We start from the raw sequence: 23,101 nt of genomic DNA, 5'->3' as shown, positions 1-23,101 counted from the left end.
CAACATGAACGACATAATTAAAGACCTTCCTAAATCAATAAAGTACATGTTAACTTGTTTTTGGTATTATATGGCTCCCTCAGTTATCCAGCATACAACAGCCTTGTGTTCTTTGATTTTTCCTAGAACCATTCTGAACATAACAGAATAACAGAGTTGGGAGGGGCTTTGGAGATCTTCAAGTCCAACCCCCTGCTCAGGCAGGAAACCCTATACCATTTCAGTCAAATGGTTGTCCAATCTCTTCTTAAAAGCTCCAGTGTTGGAGCACCCACAACTTCTGGAGACAGGTTGTTCCACTGATCAATTGTTCTGTCAGGAAATTTCTCCTTAATTTTAGGTTGTTTCTCTCTTTGATTAGTTTCCATCCATTGCTTCTTGTCCTGCCTTCAGGTGCTTTGAAGAATAGGTGGACTGACTCCCTCTTCTTTGTGGCTACCCTCGAGATATTGAAAACTGCTATTCCCAGCTTGATATGAATGACATAATTAAAAGCCTTCCTATAAATCAATAAAGTATATGTTAACTTCTTTTTTGTATTATTTGGATCTCTCAGTTATCCAGCATACAACAATCTTGTGTTCTTCAATCTTTCCTAAAACCATTCTGAACATCTTTAATAATTCTACCCATACTTACCTACTGTTTTGCCAGGCAAGGTATTTTAATGGTCAAAAACATCTTTCCTCCTCTGTGGAAGCTTTTTTACTCTGCCCAAAGCTCTTTTGTACACATAGTTTTTGAAGAAGACTATACAATTATGCTGAAATGGGAGACAGACATATCATTAGCAATTTCTCTCAGATCAATATGGTTAAAGCAACCCCAGTTGCACTGGTCATAAAAAAAAACCCCATAAGCGAATGAAACCAGCAACTGTCTTGATGCAACCTTAGAAAGCATATAAAATCCACTGAATATCTGCTGTGGGGAATAAGGAAACATGAGGCACTAAAGCTATCCTTTTATTTATATGAAGAAGAAAGATGTGAGCCATGCAATGAACACCATCTATTTTCCTTATTTTTAAAGAACACACAAATCTCCATCTTACAAAGAGAATAGAGAATACATTTTTAAAAAACCGGTAAAACAAAACAAAAAAAACCTCCACAAGGTAGGAAAGGCATTATATTAGTGATGTTACAGCTGTTAACTTTTAGGTGATTTTTATAGCTCACTCAAAATTTTGATGTAGTCCACTGTCACAGTAGGAATCAGGTTGTCCCTATTCAACATTTTTCTATTGCTGATTGTATTGTTTTTCATCATAATTTTTATTAAGGATTTTGATCATATTAATATAATATAATATAATATAAATTAAATTTAGAGAACATACACAGGAATAAAAAGTGCCAAGAAAAAGAAAGAAAAAAGAAAAAGAAAGGAGAGAAAAGTAAGAATATAATTTTAAAAAAGAGAAAATAAATAACAATAGCACTTAGACTTTTATACCACTCCACGGTGTTTTACATCACTCCCATCTGCTGTGATCTGTCACTTAGGCAAAAAAGGCAAATCAGGCAAAACTCTTGTCAAAGAACACAAATGCTGTGAGTTAGGTACCTGTGTCCCAATGTCAGGATGCAAGTAGGTAATGTTGACATTTGAATGATATACCATAGAATATATGTCATCAATATAGTGTCATTGTGATGTGCTGTGAATGCCACTGCTCCCATATATGCCAAATTGATATATAGTCAACAGAATGGTACCTGAAAGTGACCCATTAGCACAAAATGGCATTGGAGTAAGCAAAATGGTACCACCAGCCTCCAGGTAACAAATTAGTTAAAAGCACAGAGATGCAAAACCTTGCTGACATAAGCATTGGATTAACAAGTATGAAGGTGAATCCTTAGACAGTCAGTGTCTTGAATGTGGCCATGTGTTCTGACTTAAATTTCTGTGTAAATTTTACTGTCCACTGTTGACATTATATAAGTAAAGCTATCCAACTCTTTTTTTCCATTCCGAGTAACCTCTAGTAACAGTGCTATCCTTCTTTCTTTCTTTTCTTCTCCTTTCCTTTCCTTTCCTTTCCTTTCCTTTCTCTTTCTGTTCTCTTTCCTTCCTTCCTTCCTTCCTTTTTTTCTTTCTTCTTCAAGCCTGTTTACATACTGGCTTTGCGCAATACGAAAGCTCCCAACTACTTAAGAAGTGCTTTCCAGCAAATATTTCAAACACTTTATTTTCAATAGCTGAGTCAAGTTGAGGAAAGGGCATGAACACCAGGCGCATTGCTTAATTTTCTGATCTTTAAAAGAAATATTTAGGTTTTAGGTTCTCTAGCAACTTGTAATGCTACAAACAAATAAATGGGGGGAGGGGTGTTTCGTGGCATAGCATAGTTGAGAAGTTCCTTTCGGTGATATGCCCTAATGACTGAGTCATCTGGAAGAGAACCTACTACATTACTGATTAGCAATTTATACTGTCACCAGCCATTGCTATGGCAATACATCATTGATGCAGACAAGCTTTATATCATCATGGATAGGTGGTGATAAATCATTAGTCAAGAAGAGTCATACAACAAATCAGACAGGAATCTCGAGAATAGAGATTTCTGGGCCAGCACTGTCAGGTCTCAAAAATGTTGCAAGCTCCTGACATGTAATTTTTGAAAGGTGGGAAAAGGAGGCAAAAGATTTGAATACCTTCTCCTCTGTGCACCTGCTTAACAGCAAGGAACTTAAAAATTGCATCGCATGCTCCTTCTCACCATATTTTAGTTAACTCAAATTTCAGCTTGCTACTAATTAATGATAATTGTCAGCTCAAGGCATTTGAGTTAGGGTCCAAATGTCATCCTTTGCATAACAGGGCAATATTTCTTTTCTTCATCCTGTGTCTCCATTCATGCCTGAAGTAGTTTCTCCCAACTTGTTCCCCTGCAAAGCTGGACCTTAGTGATAAAAGATCTGAATAACTTACAGTTTGTATATTGCCAAAGGAAGAATAGTTATTACTATACTCATTAATCCCAGCAGGCCTTTCTACAAAGTGAAATCTTTCTTTCTTTTTCTTTTTTCTTTATCTGACATACAATTGAACAAATTTGCCCTCTGAAGTAAATTTTATTGAGTTTTCAATAGGCCTCCATCTAAGTGTTCAAGCCTCAGTACTAGAGCATCCGTCTGTATTCTTTCTTTTCCATTTTTAATCATACAAGCTGCAGCATTGGGTTTTCAATCACAATTCAGCAACAACTTCTCACAATAGCATTGACTCAGAGAATGTAACATCCTAATAACCTTCCTTTTAGTTTTCTCTGACCTCTATCAGTTTCTTCAAGGCCCATCAAATAATCACAGACTTCTGTTTATATTGATAGCTGGCCTGTGAGAAATGTTCCAGCTGTTTAGGTCAGGAAATTGAAGCTAGTGTGTACTTAATGTACTGAATTTTAAATGTACTTAAAATTCAGTACATTTCCCCTCTCCTTGATAAATGAAAGCCCATCTCTAAAGGTTTACATTTATTTTGTACACAAATTACCGTGTATTGATTATTATTGATTTTTAAGAAAACATGGTATTAATTATTATAGACAATAGTCCTTGGGACTGGTCATAAGGGGTCATAGCAATGTCCAGGAGTAGAAACCACAAATCTAAGACTGATTTCATCCTCTCTGCTATCCTTCAGAATTTGCTCTTTCCAAAATTAGGAAACCTGAACTTAAAAAGATACCAAGGAAAATACAATATAGGACAAACCAACCAGATTTGAAGATCCAATAGATTCTAATTCTCCAGAATCTGAAGCGTCAATATGATTTAGGTCCCTTCAGGAATCCCCTTTATATTGAAAAATGATTTATCATAGAAGAAAACAAATTTTAGAAGTTGAATTTCCTTTCCAACCTCCTACTTTCCAATTAAATATTACTAAGCATTACATTCCACAGAGTATAGTGAATTAGCGCAGTATTGGTAACTCCTGTGAGGATACTTTATGATTCCTATAGGAAAATATACATAGTTCCTTCTGAGGAAGAATGGATAATTAACCTGTGGGAATACTCTTCAATGTCTAAAATAACTTTGTATTTCAAAAGTAAACCTGACACAAAATTTAAATTAATTTTGAAATCATTTTTGGATTCATATATATGGACTTGCACCACATCCCAAAAATAACTTTCTCTCAACTTAAAACCTTTAATTGTTCAGATAGAAATGATTGTAATGCTTAATCTTATTTTATGATGTATACTGGTTGACTTATGGCTGTTGATATTCATATATTACTTGGTTCTCCATTAGAATAATTGGTAGTTTATACAGCACTGTAGTTCATACAGCTATCTAAGCCAATTAATGAAATTTTGAAAATGTTAATGTAATTTCATGATGGTGCAAACTTGTTTATTTACTTTGTGTTTCTTCTCGTCTTCTACTTCCTTCTCTTCCTCCTCCCTCATCTATTTCTTCTTCTCCAACCCCCTTCCTTTTTTTACAAGAATCTGCTTTTATTTCTTTTTCCTGTTTTTTTTTAAAATGCTTAATTAAAAATAAAATCAAAATTTATGCAAAATAATAACTGTGGGAAGGATTTTCAAAAGATAGACAGATATAGAAGAAGGGCAGCAAACACTTCCCAGGGGTATCTTTAGCTCTGTCAGCCAGGACCTGCTGCTAACCCAGTGAAGAAAAACTTCCAAACAGAAGATACGACTGCTCTTCCAATTAATTGCAAAAAGTTATTTGGAAAGGCATTTTTGGAGAGTAATAATGCGCATAAAAAGTCTTTGATAGAAGTTTGTTTTCCCACGTGGATATTTCCAGGGCCTATGACCAATATCTACTCTGAATTTTAATTTATATTCTCATCTGCCACACAGTTAAAATGTGAAATTGCTTTTTCTGCTCCTATACCCAAGCAAATCCCTAAGCTTATGTGAAAGGAAAGAAAATGTTTTTTTAAATATTTTGAGATATGTTTTTGTGAACAGATGTTTGAATTATTATCTTGCAGATATAATTGCGAGATGGCACTTGGGAATGAAGCCATATGGACTAAAGGACATCTATGTTGCCAGAATTTATTTTTTTTAATTTTAATTATCTACTTAGACTTTGTTAATCTGAAAGTAAGCAAAGATCAAAGTATTTTAATATTCTCTCATTAACACTTTGACATGCTCGTTTTTGTTCTTGCAGTTTTCTTTAAGCCATTACCTTTTGTCCTTCAAATTTAAACCTTAGAATCTATTTAATCATAATGGCAAATTAGCCAAAAGTCTGGAATAATAAAATCATATGACTGGATGATTATTGATGTCACTTCATACAAATATTAGAATCTGTAATTGATATCCAGTGTTCTCTCATGTTTTTTTTAATAGACAACCTAGAAACTATTGGAAACCTGCGCCACAATATTATTTTCTGAGGGGTCCTGGTGCTCTCTGAGCTTGCTTGATTTCTTGCAGACATTTCATTACCCAAACTAGGTAACATCATCAGTACACTGATGATGTTCCCTAGTTTGAGTAATGAAACATCTGCAAGAAAACAAACAAGCTCAGACAGCACCAAGGATCCCTCATTTCAACCCTGAGCTACAAATATCCTCCTTTATTGGTAATATTATTTTCTGTCTTTATATTTCAGAATATGGTTTTTATATACCTTTTTAGATAAAGCACTAGTGCAGTGTCAGCTTGTTGAATGTATACTAACAAATAATATAGAGACTGGGAAGACAGAATAATGTAGAAGCTTCATCACCATGAATTGAAATATTCCTCTCTGCTTGCTGTTGAGGGTGACAGCCATTATCATTATAATTTCGAAAATGTTCCTTAAATAGCATCTTAATTGTTGTTGATTCCTGTTTCCACAGATAGGATTAAATAATTGCTTCATTGATGTGAATGGAAGCTCTATGGCTGTGACATTTTGGCTAGAGAGGTGAGCATGATATAATGGTATGTGGGAATGGACTTGAGAGACAAGACAAAGAGACCAGCCAAGGGAATGGGTGACTAAAAGGAACTTAGCCCACAACAGGAATTTGGATGTGGCAAGAGAATCAGAAGTGACCTTCTCTAGTCTCTTGAATTGTAAAAGGAGATGGGGCTGGAGGGAGACATACTTTCAAACTTGCGGGATTCTGTTAATGAAACCTTACAATAAAGTAGAATTAGCTCATCTGGCTATGTTTCCTGTCTGATCTCTCATACCTGAGCATCAGTCTTGCAAGTCTGAAAATATATCCCTCCCTCCATTCCCTTTGTGGCCCTTTGCGAGGATCCTGTTTTGTCAAGTGGCAGGTAGGAGCCAGATGCCAGAAAATGGTTGTTTGGAGAGTCCAGAGACAATGAATGCACCAACTGGTAAGGAGAATTTTAAATATTGTTTAATTGTAACAAGTAAATTAATCAGAAACACGAAAAAGCAACATACCATACAAGATGCTCTCCTTTAACTGCTAGGAGCCTCATTTCAAGAATCTTCATATCCAAAGCCCTTGGTGCATGGCAGAGCATTGTGCACAGGCTCCATCTTAATGAGAAATTTTCAGGGCTTTTTCTGAAATTTAGTATCAAGGTTTCCTGGCCTGCCTTGCATGTGAGAATTTGATTCCAAAAATAACTATGAAATTGAAAGCTATACTGGAGACTAAGAAGCTGGCAAGTCAGTAGAAATAAATAACAACAGAAAGAAATATGACAAAACCAGAAACAAAGATAGGATGAATGATTAAGGAAATATTCACATATCATTGTTTTATGTTGTTTCATATTGTACCGTATCCAGAGTCACGAAGGAGTTGGGCAAGCTATATTTTTTTTTTAATGCATAAATAAAATACATTTTCTGGAGGGAGTTACAAATCTATACTCAATGTATAGGAAAACATCCTTCCTTATGTGACACAACTGAGGTTGGTAAGATATACGCTGGGAAGAAATTTGATAAAGTGCTATTTGAGGGAGATTTTGAATTTAAACCAAGCCGTATCATTCAGGAATCATTATAATATAGGTGAGGTGCATTTCTATGTTTAGAAATAGACTTTGTATCAAATAAACAATTTGGTACTCTCCATATGTTTAGATTTCAACTCATATCAGTCCCTCAGTTATCATAGCATAGTACATAAAATTATCTAACACAATGTCCTACCTGTCAATGACTACTTCAGCTTCAACCACAACAATACACGAGCAAATAATAGATACAAACTCAAGGTAAACCGCTCCAAACTCGATTGCAGAAAATATGACTTCAGTAACAGAGTGGTCAATGCCTGGAATGCACTACCTGACTCTGTAGCTTCTTCACCAAACCCCCAAAACTTTAAGCTTAAACTGTCTACTGTTGACCTCACCCCATTCCTAAGAGGTCTGTAAGGGGCATGCATAAGTGCACCCGCGTGCCTACCGTCCCTATCCTAATATTCCTTTTTACTTACTCTTTTCATGTATCCAAATTATGTTTATACTTTTACCTGTTATCTTATATATGATTGACAAATAAAATAAATAAAATAATTGGGCCCAAACCAATGGGGACAGAAAGACTACAACCTCCGTTGGATTGGGCCCAATTATGATTTAAGGAAGTATTAGAATTTCAAATACTGATTTAAGCAGTTGTTTCCACACCGAATTTTTATTATGCAGATGCCTCACCTCATTTGTGTAATTTTATGATTTTGGGGAAATAAAATTAAATCTTCCAAGTGCAACAATATCTTGCTTTCTGATCATTTCTTCTATGCTTTTCTTTCTAAATTCATTCCTTTCTCCGGCAAGGCTCATTTAGGAGAAAGAGACAGGATAAAGACACAGTGCCCATTTTTGGTAATCTAGAGAACCTCTCTGGAAATCACCTACTTTTTAATGCATTTGTTTATCTATCCATTTAGTTGTTAGCTTGAGCAGCTGAAAAAGCTCAGTTAGAGGCATTTTTCAAGTAAGCCAGGAAATGACATTTTTCCTGAAGCTGCTGAAAAACTATGCAGAGAAAAGAAAGAAATTTTATTATTATTATTATCATCATCATCATCAAATTTATGTGCTGCCTAACTTGCAGTTCAAGGCGACTCTTAGCAGGTTTACAGCAAGATCAAACATGCAAACATCAGACAATTGTAAATATATAAAAAGACTACAGTTGTAAAAATTAAAAATAAACTTAAGAAATCAAGGGTTTGGAGGAGAGGTGGGGTGCCTTCTCTGTTACTACACCAACTACCTCCAGCCAAAAGCTTCTCCTTCATGACCCTATGCAAGCAGGTTTCAAGTTTTTCTGAAATGGGGCTTAACAGTAAACGTTAGTTATAGAATCGTACATGTTGGGGGATTGTTTATATTAGGGTTTAAATCATTGGCATTAAAAATGAAAACCAAAGTAAAAACTAATAAATCTCTGTAGAGATGGCGGCTTGATTTCAGCTCACAAACTAGCCAACTGGAATTTTTCCATACTAGTCTGTCCAGAAGAGCAGAAGGGCAAGTATGAATTTCTGAAAATCTCTTCCCCTCACTAATAATTCTGCTGACAGAATTAATGTCTGTGCAGAGCTGGAATAAAGCTTACAGAAAGCTTGTTTAGGTTCTGGGCAGGAAAAATGCAATTCTATTTTTCCAAACAAAAGGGAAAAATGACAAAGCTAATATAGGCCCAGAATCAGAGAAGGTTGGAAAGCTAACCAGCTGCCTAGAGAGGTCTCTGTTATTCTTCCTGATGGGCAGATAAAATATTTTTTTATTCAGGCAATCCTGGCCTGTTTTGCTGGCTGACGTTGCTTATTTTGTTAATGAGTTACTTTTTTAAAAAAAATTAACTGTGCTTTTTAAAAAAATCTCACTCATTGTCCATGGCTTTGAAGGCCATTTGTTAGAGCAAAAGCAAGCTATTAAATCAAGCAGGCCAATAGGATCAGGAAGAGCATTGTTGGATGTCACAGATGGCAGTGCTTTTGAAGAGAAGGCATGTCAATATTTAGTTCCATTCCAGACTGACCAACCTCCATGTTATATTTCCCCAAATACAATATCCAAAATTGGACATCACATGTGGGAAATTTATCTGACCAGTTTTCTTTTCATTAGAAAGGGCAATCACCTATTGCATTAATTACACTTTCTCTCTTGTGCATAATCATGAACATGTTTCCTTAGGGAATTGGTAGCTAAGTTCTCAGGCAGAAATGGCCCCATCTCCATCAGGAGGTTCATTCAGTCTGTTAATAGCAAGTAACTTGATAATGTTCTACTCGCTGGTCTTAGCTGTGATTGGAACTGCAACAAGACTATCTGCCTCAGGTTTTCTTTAATATTGTACTAACAGCTGCTTCCTGTGACAAAGTTTTCATGTGGGAAAAAAAACCTCATAAAACTGTTTCAAGGTTGCTACTAGTCAAACAGCCATCTGTTTTTAAGTGGGTTGTATAGAACTAGGAAATCTTTCAGTTTCACTTTCTATCATATTCATTGCCTAATTAAATTCATTCTGATCTATGTGCAAACATTCTGGTAACTGCTCTTCAAAAAAATAAACTAACCCAAATTCTCATCCACCTTGGCTGATCAATTAGGTACTTATTTCCTTCAGGAAGAATATCACGGGACCTATCCCTGCTCTGTAGGATCTTGTTAGGGAAAAGAAAGAATGTTCTTCCAATCCAATATTACAGATACATATACAATAATACAGATTCTATCCACCCTTTAGAAATTAGACAGCCAATCTACCTGGAGACACATTACAAAAAGATGTTGAGAGACTCTGGCAAAAGTGCAGAGTGCATTTGTGATGATTAAAGGCCTGGAGACTAAAACATATGAAGAATGGTTGCAGGAACTGGTTGTGGCTAGTCTAGAGAAATGATGGACATGATACAGTATTCCAGTATTTGAAGGGCTGCCACAAAGAAGAGGGGGTTAAATTATTCTTCAAAGCACCAGAGGGCAGGACAAGAAACAATAGTTAGAAACTAATCAAAGACAGAAACAACCTAGAAACTATTGGAAACCTGCGCCACAATATTATTTTCTGTCTTTATATTTCAGAATATGGTTTTTATATACCTTTTTAGATAAAGCACTAGTGCAGTGTCAGCTTGTTGAATGTATACTAACAAATAATATAGAGACTGGGAAGACAGAATAATGTAGAAGCTTCATCACCATGAATTGAAATATTCCTCTCTGCTTGCTGTTGAGGGTGACAGCCATTATCATTATAATTTCGAAAATGTTCCTTAAATAGCATCTTAATTGTTGTTGATTCCTGTTTCCACAGATAGGATTAAATAATTGCTTCATTGATGTGAATGGAAGCTCTATGGCTGTGACATTTTGGCTAGAGAGGTGAGCATGATATAATGGTATGTGGGAATGGACTTGAGAGACAAGACAAAGAGACCAGCCAAGGGAATGGGTGACTAAAAGGAACTTAGCCCACAACAGGAATTTGGATGTGGCAAGAGAATCAAGTGACATTCTCTAGTCTCTTGAATTGTAAAGGAGATGGGGCTGGAGGAGACATACTTTCAAACTTGGATTCTGCTAATGTAGCCTTATAATAAAGTAGAATTAGCTCATCTGGTGATGTTTCCTGTCTGATCTATCATACCTGAGCATCAGTCTTGCAAGTCTGAAAATATATCCCTCCCTCCATTCCCTTTGTAGCCCTTTGCGAGGATCCTGTTTTGTCAAGTGGCAGGTAGGAGCCAGATGCCAGAAAATGGTTGTTTGGAGAGTCCAGAGACAATGAATGCACCAACTGGTAAGGAGAATTTTAAATATTTTGAGATATGTTTTGTGAACAGATGTTTGAATTATTATCTTGCAGATATAATTGCGAGATGGCACTTGGGAATGAAGCCATATGGACTAAAGGACATCTATGTTGCCAGAATTTATTTTTTTTAATTTTAATTATCTACTTAGACTTTGTTAATCTGAAAGTAAGCAAAGATCAAAGTATTTTAATATTCTCTCATTAACACTTTGACATGCTCGTTTTTGTTCTTGCAGTTTTCTTTAAGCCATTACCTTTTGTCCTTCAAATTTAAACCTTAGAATCTATTTAATCATAATGGCAAATTAGCCAAAAGTCTGGAATAATAAAATCATATGACTGGATGATTATTGATGTCACTTCATACAAATATTAGAATCTGTAATTGATATCCAGTGTTCTCTCATGTTTTTTAATAGACAACCTAGAAACTATTGGAAACCTGCGCCACAATATTATTTTCTGTCTTTATATTTCAGAATATGGTTTTTATATACCTTTTTAGATAAAGCACTAGTGCAGTGTCAGCTTGTTGAATGTATACTAACAAATAATATAGAGACTGGGAAGACAGAATAATGTAGAAGCTTCATCACCATGAATTGAAATATTCCTCTCTGCTTGCTGTTGAGGGTGACAGCCATTATCATTATAATTTCGAAAATGTTCCTTAAATAGCATCTTAATTGTTGTTGATTCCTGTTTCCACAGATAGGATTAAATAATTGCTTCATTGATGTGAATGGAAGCTCTATGGCTGTGACATTTTGGCTAGAGAGGTGAGCATGATATAATGGTATGTGGGAATGGACTTGAGAGACAAGACAAAGAGACCAGCCAAGGGAATGGGTGACTAAAAGGAACTTAGCCCACAACAGGAATTTGGATGTGGCAAGAGAATCAAGTGACATTCTCTAGTCTCTTGAATTGTAAAGGAGATGGGGCTGGAGGAGACATACTTTCAAACTTGCGGGATTCTGTTAATGAAACCTTACAATAAAGTAGAATTAGCTCATCTGGCTATGTTTCCTGTCTGATCTCTCATACCTGAGCATCAGTCTTGCAAGTCTGAAAATATATCCCTCCCTCCATTCCCTTTGTAGCCCTTTGCGAGGATCCTGTTTTGTCAAGTGGCAGGTAGGAGCCAGATGCCAGAAAATGGTTGTTTGGAGAGTCCAGAGACAATGAATGCACCAACTGGTAAGGAGAATTTTAAATATTTTGAGATATGTTTTTGTGAACAGATGTTTGAATTATTATCTTGCAGATATAATTGCGAGATGGCACTTGGGAATGAAGCCATATGGACTAAAGGACATCTATGTTGCCAGAATTTATTTTTTTTAATTTTAATTATCTACTTAGACTTTGTTAATCTGAAAGTAAGCAAAGATCAAAGTATTTTAATATTCTCTCATTAACACTTTGACATGCTCGTTTTTGTTCTTGCAGTTTTCTTTAAGCCATTACCTTTTGTCCTTCAAATTTAAACCTTAGAATCTATTTAATCATAATGGCAAATTAGCCAAAAGTCTGGAATAATAAAATCATATGACTGGATGATTATTGATGTCACTTCATACAAATATTAGAATCTGTAATTGATATCCAGTGTTCTCTCATGTTTTTTAAATATTTTGAGATATGTTTTGTGAACAGATGTTTGAATTATTATCTTGCAGATATAATTGCGAGATGGCACTTGGGAATGAAGCCATATGGACTAAAGGACATCTATGTTGCCAGAATTTATTTTTTAATTTTAATTATCTACTTAGACTTTGTTAATCTGAAAGTAAGCAAAGATCAAAGTATTTTAATATTCTCTCATTAACACTTTGACATCTCATGAGCTCTGGCTTCGTCCAGAGCGTTTGCCAGCGTTAGATTGCTTTTTGATAGCAGCCGCCCGCAAACGAATGTCTCTGACCCCACGGATGAGTTGCTCTAACAGCTCCTCATCCAAGTCTCGGTACCCACAATCCTTGGAGGCTTTCTCAGCGCGGCCATGTAATCGCTGATGGATTCGCCCTCTTGCTGTCTGCGCTCTCCAAATTCAAAACGCCGTACGTATTTAGACGGTGTTGGCGCGAAATGGTTCTTCAATAGATTTTGCAGAGTCTGCCACGATACCGCTTGTACCGGCGTTGGCTCTGCCAGGGCTTCCGGGATGTCGATGACCTCGGACCGCAGTGGCTCAGGAAATATGCCCTTTTGCGGTTGTCTGGAACTCCTTGCAGTTCGTTTGCCTCGAGGAAGCTCTCGAAACGGGTCATGTACGTTCCCCATTTCTCCCTGGATGGGTCAAACGGCGCGGGCGGAGTGTAGCTGGCCATCTCCGCATTTCTGCCCTGAGTTTGCTGGGTTCGGTTCTTCCGTGCGTTCAGCTCGTTCCTGGTGCTCTCTGAGCTTGCTTGATTTCTTGCAGACATTTCATTACCCAAACTAGGTAACATCATCAGTACACTGATGATGTTCCCTAGTTTGAGTAATGAAACATCTGCAAGAAAACAAACAAGCTCAGATAGCACCAAGGATCCCTCATTTCAACCCTGAGCTACAAATATTCTCCTTTATTGGTAATATTATTTTCTGTCTTTATATTTCAGAATATGGTTTTTATATACCTTTTTAGATAAAGCACTAGTGCAGTGTCAGCTTGTTGAATGTATACTAACAAATAATATAGAGACTGGGAAGACAGAATAATGTAGAAGCTTCATCACCATGAATTGAAATATTCCTCTCTGCTTGCTGTTGAGGGTGACAGCCATTATCATTATAATTTCGAAAATGTTCCTTAAATAGCATCTTAATTGTTGTTGATTCCTGTTTCCACAGATAGGATTAAATAATTGCTTCATTGATGTGAATGGAAGCTCTATGGCTGTGACATTTTGGCTAGAGAGGTGAGCATGATATAATGGTATGTGGGAATGGACTTGAGAGACAAGACAAAGAGACCAGCCAAGGGAATGGGTGACTAAAAGGAACTTAGCCCACAACAGGAATTTGGATGTGGCAAGAGAATCAGAAGTGACCTTCTCTAGTCTCTTGAATTGTAAAGGAGATGGGGCTGGAGGAGACATACTTTCAAACTTATGGATTCTGTTAATGCTACCTTACAATAAAGTAGAATTAGCTCATCTGGTCTTGCTTCCTGTCTGATCTCATACCTGAGCATCAGTCTTGCAAGTCTGAAAATATATCCCTCCCTCCATTCCCTTTGTAGCCCTTTGCGAGGATCCTGTTTTGTCAAGTGGCAGGTAGGAGCCAGATGCCAGAAAATGGTTGTTTGGAGAGTCCAGAGACAATGAATGCACCAACTGGTAAGGAGAATTTTAAATATTGTTTAATTGTAACAAGTAAATTAATCAGAAACACGAAAAAGCAACATACCATACAAATGCTCTCCTTTCAACTGCTAGGAGCCTCATTTCAAGAATCTTCATATCCAAAGCCCTTGGTGCACGGCAGAGCACTGTGCACAGGCTCCATCTTAATGAGAAATTTTCAGGGCTTTTTCTGAAATTTAGTATCAAGGTTTCCTGGCCTGCCTTGCATGTGAGAATTTGATTCCAAAAATAACTATGAAATTGAAAGCTATACTGGAGACTAAGAAGCTGGCAAGTCAGTAGAAATAAATAACAACAGAAAGAAATATGACAAAACCAGAAACAAAGATAGGATGAATGACTGAAATATTCACATATCATTGTTTTATGTTGTTTCATATTGTACCGTATCCAGAGTCACAAAGGAGTTGGGCAAGCTATAATTTTTTTTTAAATGCATAAATCAAATACATTTTCTGGAGGGAGTTACAAATCTATACTCAATGTATAGGAAAACTTCCTTCCTTATGTGACACAACTGAGGTTGGTAAGATATACGCTGGGAAGAAATTTGATAAAGTGCTATTTGAGGGAGATTTTGAATTTAAACCAAGCCGTATCATTCAGGAATCATTATAATATAGGTGAGGTGCATTTCTATGTTTAGAAATAGACTTTGTATCAAATAAACAATTTGGTACTCTCCATATGTTTAGATTTCAACTCATATCAGTCCCTCAGTTATCATAGCATAGTACATAAAATTATCTACCACAATGTCCTACCTGTCAATGACTACTTCAGCTTCAACCACAACAGTACACAAGCAAATAATAGATACAAACTCAAGGTAAAACGCTTCAAACTTGATTGCAGAAAATATGACTTCAGTAACAGAGTGGTCAGTGCCTGGAATGCACTACCTGACTCTGTGGTTTCATCCTGAAATCCCCAAAACTTTAAGCTTAAACTGTCTACTATTGACTTCATCCCATTCCTAAGAGGTCTGTAAGGGGTATGCATAAGCGTGCCTACCATCCCTATCCTAATATTCCTTTTTTATTTACTCTTTTCATCTATCCAAATTATGTTTATACTTTTACCTTATATATGTTATCTTATATATGATTAACAAATAAAATAAATAAAATAATTGGGCCCAAACCAATGGGGACAGAAAGACTACAACCTCCGTTGGATTGGGCCCAATTATGATTTAAGGAAGTATTAGAATTTCAAATACTGATTAAGCAGTTGTTTCCACACCGAATTTTTATTATGCAGATGCCTCACCTCATTTGCGTAATTTTATGATTTTGGGGAAATAATATTAAATCTTCCAAGTGCAACAATATCTTGCTTTCTGATCATTTCTTCTATGCTTTTCTTTCTAAATTCATTCCTTTCTCCGGCAAGGCTCATTTAGGAGAAAGAGACAGGATAAAGACACAGTGCCCATTTTTGGTAATCTAGAGAACCTCTCTGGAAATCACCTACTTTTTAATGCATTTGTTTATCTATCCATTTAGTTGTTAGCTTGAGCAGCTGAAAAAGCTCAGTTAGAGGCATTTTTCAAGTAAGCCAGGAAATGACATTTTTCCTGAAGCTGCTGAAAAACTATGCAGAGAAAAGAAAGAAATTTTATTATTATTATTATCATCATCATCATCAAATTTATGTGCTGCCTAACTTGCAGTTCAAGGCGACTCTTAGCAGGTTTACAGCAAGATCAAACATGCAAACATCAGACAATTGTAAATATATAAAAAGACTACAGTTGTAAAAATTAAAAATAAACTTAAGAAATCAAGGGTTTGGAGGAGAGAGGTGGGGTGCCTTCTCTGTTACTACACCAACTACCTCCAGCCAAAAGCTTCTCCTTCATGACCCTATGCAAGCAGGTTTCAAGTTTTTCTGAAATGGGGCTTAACAGTAAACGTTAGTTATAGAATCGTACATGTTGGGGGATTGTTTATATCAGGGTTTAAATCATTGGCATTAAAAATGAAAACCAAAGTAAAAACTAATAAATCTCTGTAGAGATGGCGGCTTGATTTCAGCTCACAAACTAGCCAACTGGAATTTTTCCATACTAGTCTGTCCAGAAGAGCAGAAGGGCAAGTATGAATTTCTGAAAATCTCTTCCCCTCACTAATAATTCTGCTGACAGAATTAATGTCTGTGCAGAGCTGGAATAAAGCTTACAGAAAGCTTGTTTAGGTTCTGGGCAGGAAAAATGCAATTCTATTTTTCCAAACAAAAGGGAAAAATGACAAAGCTAATATAGGCCCAGAATCAGAGAAGGTTGGAAAGCTAACCAGCTGCCTAGAGAGGTCTCTGTTATTCTTCCTGATGGGCAGATAAAATATTTTTTTATTCAGGCAATCCTGGCCTGTTTTGCTGGCTGACGTTGCTTATTTTGTTAATGAGTTACTTTTTTAAAAAAAAATTAACTGTGCTTTTTAAAAAAATCTCACTCATTGTCCATGGCTTTGAAGGCCATTTGTTAGAGCAAAAGCAAGCTATTAAATCAAGCAGGCCAATAGGATCAGGAAGAGCATTGTTGGATGTCACAGATGGCAGTGCTTTTGAAGAGAAGGCATGTCAATATTTAGTTCCATTCCAGACTGACCAACCTCCATGTTATATTTCCCCAAATACAATATCCAAAATTGGACATCACATGTGGGAAATTTATCTGACCAGTTTTCTTTTCATTAGAAAGGGCAATCACCTATTGCATTAATTATACTTTCTCTCTTGTGCATAATCACGAACATGTTTCCTTAGGGAATTGGTAGCTAAGTTCTCAGGCAGAAATGGCCCCATCTCCATCAGGAAGTTCATTCAGTCTGTTAATAGCAAGTAACTTGATAATGTTCTATTCGCTGGTCTTAGCTGTGATTGGAACTGCAACAAGACTATCTGCCTCAGGTTTTCTTTAATATTGGACTAACAGCTGCTTCCTGTGACAAAGTTTTCATGTAGGAAAAAAAACCTCATGAAACTGTTTCAAGGTTGCTGCTAGTCAAACAGCCATCTGTTTTTAAGTGGGTTGTATAGAACTAGGAAATCTTTCAGTTTCACTTTCTATCATATTCATTGCCTAATTAAATTCATTCTGATCTATGTGCAAACATTCTGGTAACTGCTCTTCAAAAAAATAAACTAACCCAAATTCTCATCCACCTTGGCTGATCAATTAGGTACTTATTTCCTTCAGGAAGAATATCACGGGACCTATCCCTGCTCTGTAGGATCTTGTTAGGGAAAAGAAAGAATGTTCTTCCAATCCAATATTACAGATACATATACAATAATACAGATTCTATCCACCCTTTAGAAATTAGACAGCCAATCTACCTGGAGAGACACATTACAAAAAAGATGTTGAGAGACTCTGGCAAAAGTGCAGAGTGCATTTGGGATGATTAAAGGCCTGGAGACTAAAACATATGAAGAATGGTTGCAGGAACTGGTTGTGGCTAGTCTAGAGAAATGATGGACATGATACAGTATTCCAGTATTTGAAGGGCTGCCACAAAGAAGAGGGGGTTAAATTATTCTTCAAAGCACCAGAGGGCAGGACAAGAAACAATAGTTAGAAACTAATCAAAGACAGAAACAACCTAGAATTAAGGAGAAACTTCCTAACAATGAAAACAACTAACCAATGGAACAGTTTGCCTTTAGTAGAAGTTGTGGGTGCTCCATCACTGGAAGTTTTTAAGAAGATACTGGACAAATTGTACAGGGTGTCCTGCTTAAGCAGGAGCTAGGATTAGAAGTCCTTCAAGATCCCTTCCAATTCTATTCTGATTGATTGATTGATTGATTGATTGATTGATTGATTGATTGATATATTAATTTCTTCTGCACCTATAATCCCACCTGGTGTGACTCTCACTAGAAAGGAGATATACACTTTGACACCTAGATAAGTCTACATTCTAAAAAGTGAGTATATGCTCACAGTTTCTTCCAGAAATCCCCAACCACATACTTATAACTGTTTAAGTCATTCCATGAATGTTTTTCATACCTACCAGGATTACATAAGCAAAATCTGGAATCATATAGCATCCTAGACTGAAAGCCTACCATATAAATGTCCCCAGCATTGTTTACCTGAAGGATTGCCTGGTCTTCTGTCCAATTTCAATCATGACATTTGAAAAAGATAGCCTTTTAATAATTCACTGAGTAAGCAGGCAGAAGAAGCTAATTTTGTCAGCAGAGGAATCCTAAAAGCTTCGTGCTTAACTAAGTTAAGAGACCTGAGCCGGAAGCAAGAGGTAGGATGTTTCTGCTGACGGTGCCATAAGAAATAAAATAAAAATGTATGGGCAGAAGTTTGCAGTTGTGGCCTGCAATGCTGTGTCATGTTTGTGTTCCTGCCAAGAACAATCTGGCATAGAGTTGCCCTGAATGCCAGTGTATCAGTTCTTAAAGAAGGATATACACTTTATAAGATAGAGCAAGGATGTCAAATTCATGATGACACATCATCACATGATGTATGTCAACTTTTTCCCCCTTCGCTAAACCAGGGTTGGGTGTGGCCAGGACATGACGTCCGTAATGCAGGCCCCAAGTTTGACACCCCTGAGGTAGAGGATGAAGATTGACAAGATCAAGAAAAGAGGTTCTACATCAAAAACTGAAATTATTAATCATAAGGAGAATAATGAAAGAAACAAGGCTGGTGAACAAGATATTTTGCCATGAATAATTTTTGGGCATATAAAATAGTATCTAAGCCTTTTGGGGAATGAGAGATGAGAGGCAGTGGCTGATTTCAAAACCCATCGCTATCAGTTCGCTCGAGGGTGGTGGCACATGCAATGCTTCTGCGCATACGCAGAAGCATCCAGATGGGTGGGCGGAGCCTCCTACCACCGCCGCTACTGGTTGGCCCGAACCAGGGCAAACTGGTAGTAACCCCCACTGGTGAGAGGTTGTGGAACCGCAGGAAGGATGGGAGAAGAAAGGAAGAAGAATATGACTGTCCCAGGCAAGAAAATAAAGAACCATGATAATTGGGTATTCACTATAACGAACTGAGGAGAATGAAAGGTTACCAACTGACCTATCAACTGATGAAGTATGCTATTTACCAGCAGTAAAGTTCATGATAGGTTTAACTTATCAAGTCCCCAGTAATACAAATTCCTTTCTGTTGAGACATGTGGGAACAAATGATATCACCAAAAAAAAACCTTTGCAACCATATCAGCATGAATTTTAAAGACCTAAGGAGGAAGTTTACGACCCTGGGAATTCAAATAGTAGTTCATTCATCCTTTCAGTTCATGGAAAAAGCCTGAAAAGAAGAATGTTCCACATAAATAACTGGCTGAGGAAATGTAGCTAAAAGAGATTTAATTTCCAGAACTATGATCTGAATTATCTAGATGATAAACTACTGACATTAGATGAGTTGCAGCTCACAAGGACTGGTAAAAATATGTCTGGTTGAAGCATGAAGAGTTTGAGTGGAAGGGTTTCAAATTGAATCCTGGTGGTAGGAAATGTAAATCCTAAAGTAAAGATCTCAGATAAGAATGTGTGTACTATAGAAAGAAATGGGAATGTCACAGTATACTTTGGCCTAGTAAACTGCGAATTGAAAAAATCAGGAAAAGCTTTGGCTTAAAAGTTCATGACCTTCATAACTATACACCATCTCAGAACATAGGAAACAATTGAGATCAGCTTGAACTTTTACAGGAAAGCAAATATGATTTCACAGATAAAAGAGTCCTAATGGGATAAATTCCATAATTGGAATACAGCAGTTGAAGAATATAATTTGTTCAACAGAAACACAGAACAGGGAAGAAGAATTCAATTGGATGTTAAAAATGTCCATTGTCAGCTGATAAGTCCAGGGAATGAACTTGGAATTTTTATAAGGAATTAAAATAAGTGGAAGAACAAATTCAGGTAGCCCTCAACATACAACAGTTCATTTAATGACTATTCAAAGTTACAACATGTCACCTGAAAAACTGGCAAAAATGTTTAAAGATAAATCAGCTAAACGTTGGAAATGCCATCAGACACCAGGAACATATTATCATATATGGTAGATGTGTCCAGAAGCAAAAAATTATTGGATTAAAATTAAAACATGGTTAGAAGAAATAATACAACAACATATAGATTTAAAACCTGAACTGTTCCTATTGGATATCTTACCAGAGAAATTTAGTAAAGAAAATATATATTTGATTATACATGTAATAACTGCAGCGAGTATAATATTTGTGCAAAGATGGAAAGCAGAGAAAATGCCTACAAAGGGAGAAGTAATTAAGAAAATATTGGATTGTGCAGAAATGAATAGATTGACTTTGACAATTAATGAAAGAGAGGAATCGGAATACTTTAAGATATGGGAACAATTTTACCATTGGTTAGAGAAGAGTTATATATAGGGTAATGCTGTAAAGAAATAAGTGAAGAAGAAAGAGGAGAAAGAAGAGAGAGAGAGAGAGAGAGAGAGAGAGAAATGTATTAATAGTAAAGCGAGAAATGTTACAATAAATGAAATGATAATATTAAGAAATGATAAATATTGGAGGAGTAAGAAGAAGACACAAAAGATGTATTCAGTTGATACACTGAATGATTGATTATGTATTGTATGTTTGTTTGTCTATAAAATTTAAAAAAACTGAAAATAAAAAAAAATAAAAAAACTAAGTTACAACACTGAAAAGAGTGACTTCTGACCATTTTTCACAGTTATGACCTTTGTAGCATCCCCATGATTGCGTGATCAAAATTCAGATGCTTGGCAACTGGTTCAGATTTTTGACCATTGCTACGTCTCAAGGTCATTTGATCACCTTTTGTGACCTTCTGACAAGCAAAGTCAATGGGGAAGTCAGATTCATTTAACAACCGGGTTGCTAATTTACCAACTGCAGTGATTCGCCTAACAACTGTGGCAAGAAAAGTCATAAAATGGCGTAAAACTCATTTAACAAATGCCTCACTTAACAACAGAAATTATGGGCTCAATTGTGGTTGTAAGTCAATGACTATCTGCAAAATTAATATTGTACATTTTATTGCCTGAATGATAAGGAGAAAATGTGGTGGTACCTTCCAGAATACAGATATATCAAAGAGATATGATGGGGAACTTTAACTTAACATCTATTGGGAAGGAAACCTTGTTAAGCATGGTCCTACCAGAAAATTCCCAACTTATTTTACAGGAAATTTTCTCTTTAGAAGTTGGAAGGAGGAACAAGAAGATCAGCTACCCTTGAGCTAGAACCAAGGGATAGAGAAGCTTGACTGAGGAAATGTAAGCAGCAGAACATTAAGGGGAACTGACCATTTATTTTAAGGGGAACTAAAGCTGAATTTCTTATTGTTCAGTCACTCAGTCATGTCTGACTTTTCATGACCTGATGGACAGCATTTCAATAGAACTGTCTGTCAGGAACCACATCTTTGAACTTTTGTAACCTTATGCTTATGTCGTTAGTGACAATGTCTAGCCATCTTGGCATCTTTTCCAATAGCTGCATTTACTCAAACAAATATCATTGCTTTCAAATAAAATAAAATAAAAAATAACAACCTAGCTTCCAAAAAACGAAAGACCAAAGAAAAGCAGGATTTTCTGGCAAGACTATCTACTAGAGGAAACAGCTGAAGAAGGGTAGAAATTCTTTTTAAAAAGACATCAAAGCCACTATTGCAACAAGTCCAAAGAAGAAGGAAGAAAAAAGAACAGTGGAAGCCCAATGTGGTTATAGTTGAAGTTACTGCAAATGTGAAGATTAAAGAGGGACATGGAAAGATAATCAAGGAAGAATATATACAGATACCCAAAAAATATAGGTAGGGTGTATAATTTCAAAAAGTAAAAATAAAAAAAGGAGAATAGCAATAAAGATTCAGTAGCTATCAGGGCTTCCATATTCAGGCTATAAAAATTCAATCAACCCCTTGATAGCAGCGAATACTTCTAAATATGCATAGATCTTAATGTATGACCACAATAAGGAACAGAACTTCCATCACTAAGTGATGCAATTGCTGAGCCATGCCTGATTTTACAACTTTTTTTCTCTGGTTGTTAAGAGAACTCAGCTTCCCCACCATTGCCTTTGTTTTATTATGTGACCCTTGAAACTGCAACAGTTACAAGTTTGAGCACTGATCATAAGTCACCTTTTTTGGCATTCAGCATGTTAAATGAATGGTTGCAAGTCAAGGATTACCAGTACAGGAAGGAAGGGAAAGGAATGAAAAATATACTAGCTACTCAATAAAAATAGGGTGGAAAAATGCTAATAGGAACAAAAAGACAGAACCATTTAACTTCTATTTTAAGCTTCTTCAACGTGAAAATATTGTTGCACTAGGAAATTGTGTAAAACAGGATAAAAAGATGGGCTTGCAGCTTTAATTAATAAAAATGTATATAATATATATGACAATTTTTGAATAAGATCTCTAGACACAGGTACATTGCATCATAAGGAACCAAATGAATTAGCTGATGGTCTGGTCAATCTTTGAAGAATCCTAGAGATTAGCCAGGTGCCAGATAACTAAAGAGGTGCAAATGTTGCCCTTTTCTTTGGGGGTGGAGGAGTTGCAAGAAATTAGAGAGCAGTCAATCCACTATAGATACCTGGAAGATTTTATTATATAACAGAAAATGGTTAGTCTATAATTACTTTGAAAAAATGCAAAAATTACTAGACGTCAATGTGGATTTGTCAAGAAAAAACTTTTGTGAGACTAATCTTGTCTATCGCATTTTTGTTGGATAACTTCCTTAGCAGATTGTGAAAATGGTCTGGGCATAATATATCTTCATTTCAACAAAACATTTGACAAAGCATTTCATGACATTCCAATTAAGCTGAACTGAATAGCATGACAATTAAGGGGATACATTTTAATTTTTTTTTAAAAACTTACCACAAGAGTTGTTTGATGGACTGGAATGAGCAATGTACT

At 36.2% G+C, this 23,101-nt stretch overlaps 1 long non-coding RNA gene across 1 annotated transcript in view; it reads right to left on the bottom strand.

The window, feature by feature from the left end:
* Positions 1 to 672: 672 nt before the first annotated feature.
* LOC131200966 (uncharacterized) overlaps positions 673 to 23,101 on the bottom strand; it is a 29,910-nt gene continuing 7,481 nt past the window's right edge. The window contains exon 3 of the long non-coding RNA XR_009155746.1: positions 673 to 763. This is a non-coding gene — a long non-coding RNA (uncharacterized LOC131200966). The remainder of the gene's footprint in view (positions 764 to 23,101) is intronic.

Source organism: Ahaetulla prasina, chromosome 6, assembly GCF_028640845.1.
Source record: "Ahaetulla prasina isolate Xishuangbanna chromosome 6, ASM2864084v1, whole genome shotgun sequence".
NCBI lineage: Eukaryota > Metazoa > Chordata > Lepidosauria > Squamata > Colubridae > Ahaetulla > Ahaetulla prasina.
The sequence above is the reverse complement of the archived record's forward strand: the minus strand, read 5'-3'. Positions and strand labels throughout refer to the sequence as shown.